The following is a 3660-nucleotide window of genomic DNA, read 5'->3' as shown; positions in this document are numbered from 1 at the left end:
GAATGAAAGGTTTTATATGTAGATTTCAAGACAGGAGGTAGGTTGGAAAGTCGAGAAGCGAGCTTCCAGGCATGTTAAGGCTCGTCCCTTTCTTTCAAAGGCATGATTCCTATGTATTGATCCCATACATGACATCAATAATATTTTTACACCTAGCAATGCCAGAAGTCTATAGTTTCTGAAAAATCTTACGATGACTCCAATCCTACATATTTTCAAGCCTAAGTTTCTAGATGATTTCATGACGCGACTGAGTGTGCTATATAACATATGGCCTAGGCTTATGTCTGAGTGTGCTATGGCCTCAGCTTATGTTTGAGTGTGCTATGGCCTCAGCTTATGTCTGAGTGTGCTATGGCCTCAGTCTATGTCTGAGCGTGCTATATAACATATGGCCTCAGTTTATGTTATGGATCATTCAAAGTGATACATGATAGCGGTGATGATTATGGTAGTGATAAAGATCCTTATCATCTAAACGAACCCAGCAAATAAACGTACTCCGAAGACTCTATTCCTAAACAGTGTAGGAGTATTCGTATCTTTGACCTCTTAAGTCCAGAAGGGGCATCCATAGGTTGTGAAATTTCATAATATTGTCTAATTCCCGAAGGGGAAATTCAAAGAGTTTTCTCTTTCCTATGCATTTTACATTTAAATTTTGGAGTCTCGAAGGAGACAAATGACAAGGGGAAGAAGTTCCTATTTTGCGTTAAAGTTGCTCCGAAGCGAGTCTTTTGATGGTTTTCAAAGGTTTTCATGCATTTGCATATTTACATACATGCACGACATAATTTCATGGGGAAGGGAAAAGGACTAAGGCGTTATATACGGAGACCACCTGATCAGCTGGTATACGATGATTATGATGCTCGAAGGGGCTATTATGCTATTATGCCCGAAGGGGCTTTGAGCAGGGTAAAGGCATGCATTATATATATATATATATATATATATACTCATGCTGCATCAAAAGTTCATATGCACGTACATGTTTATCAGAGTTGGTTACAGGTACAGGTTGAGTCTGTTATTCTTTTATCAACCGAGTCGAGATATATTATTTCAATTCTGCATTACATACTCGGTACATTGTTCGTACTGACGTCCCTTTGCCTGGGGGCGCTGCGTTTCATGCCACGCAGGTGTATACAGATGAGTAGAAGACATTGGCTATAGGATGTTCCAGGCTATCAGCTGGATTGGTGAGCTCCATTTCCGTTCGGAATGTTGCCGAGTCAAAGTACTTATGTTACGGTATTTTGTATAAGTTAGAGACTTTGCAGACAGTGTCCTGTGGATAGGGCGTCGAGGAGTCGACAGTTGTGTAAAGCGACCATATAGGTCGATGTGTCTTTATGCTATGTTTCCTTGTAAAGATTTTATTTGTGACTAAAGGTTTTCTCGCATTAACGATAAGGGAGAAGTCCCTGATTGGACAAAAGAGTTTTGTTAAAAAGTTTTTCTGTACCTGACGGAAGCGTCATTTCATAGATTAAAGGTTCAAAAAAATTTGTGACTCATGGATGGAATAGTAGTATAGCACTCGGCCGAGTAGGGTCTTGAGTGTCAGTCGCGGCCCTCCGGTTTGGGTCGTGACAGAAGTGGTATCAGAGCAGTTCGTCCTAGGAGTTGTGTGCAAAGTCATGTCCAGTAGAGTCTTGTTTATGGTGTGTAGCGTGCCACATTTATAAACATGAGCCTACAGGGCATTTAGGATGGCTACCCTTCTTTCATATCTAAGATCGTGCGATAAGAGACAAGTCATAGGAAATGAAATTCTTTGCACTAACCCTTGATTTCAGCAGAAGAATGGTACTGGCAAAGGAAGTGAATGGTGATATTGGGATTTTAGGGACAATAAAAGTTGAAGAAATCAGCATAGAGGTAAGTATTGGTGAAAAGGATTATAAGTCAGATATGGTAAGAGTGTTGCAAGTATGATTGAAATGTAAAACCAATGAATGGAAGGAGAAGTGACTGGGGAAGTATAAAAAGCGAGGACGAAAGGATTATTATGGGATGAAATTTTGATTAAGAATGGCAACGAAATGCAACACCATAAGGTAAAACCTTTAAGGGGGAAGCAAGTAAGCTTGAGTACGAGCACAAGGACTGACTAAGGTATTAGAGAAATTACGACACCCGACAATGTGAAAATCGAGAAGTAATAGGGAGTTCAAAAGACTAAAACAACTATTGCATGGTCAGTAACATGAGGATCTTTTCCAATTTGGAGGGAGATGCATGACCGAAATTTTCTTGGGATCTAGTAGAACTTCAACTTGTTTTAGGTCATGTGATAAAGACCACCCAGTAGGATGGACGTGATCATACCAGCACTAATGCACCTGATCCCATCAGAACTTCGAGGTTAAGCGTGCTTGGGCCAGAGTAGTAATAGGATGGGTGACCCCCTGGGAAGTGTGATAAGGAGACCTACAGGTTTAGACATAAAGGAAGGATGAGGAACTAGAACAGTTTGAGGGAAATTGGAAGCACGTGAACCTCACGGTTGGAGATTCTAAATGATTGCGAGAGAAGAGGTTGACCAACCTATGTTAAGATAGGAGGTAGGTTGCAAAGTCGAGAAGCGAGCTTCCAGGTATGTTAAGGCTCGTCCATTTCTTTCAAAGGCATGATTCGTATGTTTTGATCCCATACATGACATCAATAATATTTTGACACCTAGCAATGCCAGAAGTCTATAGTTTCTGAAAAATCTTAGGATGACTCCAATCCTAGAGATTTTCAAGCCTAAGTTTCTAGATGATTTCATGACGCGACTGAGTGTGCTATATAACATATGGCCTCGGCTTATGTCTTAGTGTGCTATGGCCTCAGCTTATGTCTGAGTGTGCTATGGCCTCAGCTTATGTCTGAGTGTGCTATGGCCTCAGCCTATGTCTTAGCGTGCTATGGCCTCAGCTTATGTCTGAGCGTGTTATGGCCTCAGCCTATGTCTGAGCGTGCTACATAACATATGGCCTCATTTTATGTTATGGATCATTCAAATTGATACATGATAGTGGTGATGATTATGGTAGTGATAAATATCCTTATCATCTAAACGAACCCAGCAAATAAACGAACTCCAAAGACTCTATTCCTAAACAATGTAGGAGTATTCGTATCTTTGACCTCTTAAGTCCCGAAGGGGCATCCATAGGTTGTGAAATTTCATAATATTGTCTAATTCCCGATGGAGAAATTCAAAGGGTTTTCTCTTTCCTATGCATTTTACATTTAAATTTTGGAGTCTCGAAGGAGACAAATGAAAAGGGGAAGAAGTTACCGTTTTGCGTTAAAGTTGCTCCGAAGGGGGTCTTTTGATGGTTTTCAAAGGTTTTCATGCATTTGCATATTTACATACATGCACGACATCATTTCATGGGGAAGGGAAAAGGGCTAAGGAGTTATATACGCAAACCACCTGATTAGCTGGTATACGATGATTATGATGCCCGAAGGGGCTGCCCGAAGGGGCTATTATGCTATTATTCCCGAAGGGGCTGTGCGCAGGGTGAAGGCATGCACTATATATATATATATATATATATATATATATATATATATATACATATACTCATGCTGCATCAAAAGTTCATATGCACGTACATGTTTATCAGAGTTGGTTACATGTACTCTTTTATCAACCAA

The 3660-nt window shown here is 40.4% G+C and overlaps 1 pseudogene; it reads left to right on the top strand.

Moving 5' to 3' along the window:
- The first annotated feature begins 2323 nt into the window (after positions 1-2323).
- Positions 2324-2441, top strand: LOC132625347 (5S ribosomal RNA; annotated as a pseudogene).
- The last annotated feature ends 1219 nt before the right edge of the window (positions 2442-3660 follow it).

The sequence above is a fragment of the Lycium barbarum genome, chromosome 12, assembly GCF_019175385.1.
Source record: "Lycium barbarum isolate Lr01 chromosome 12, ASM1917538v2, whole genome shotgun sequence".
NCBI classification, from domain to species: Eukaryota; Viridiplantae; Streptophyta; class Magnoliopsida; order Solanales; family Solanaceae; genus Lycium; species Lycium barbarum.
Note: the sequence above shows the minus strand (reverse complement) of the source record. Positions and strands in the feature narration are given on the sequence as shown.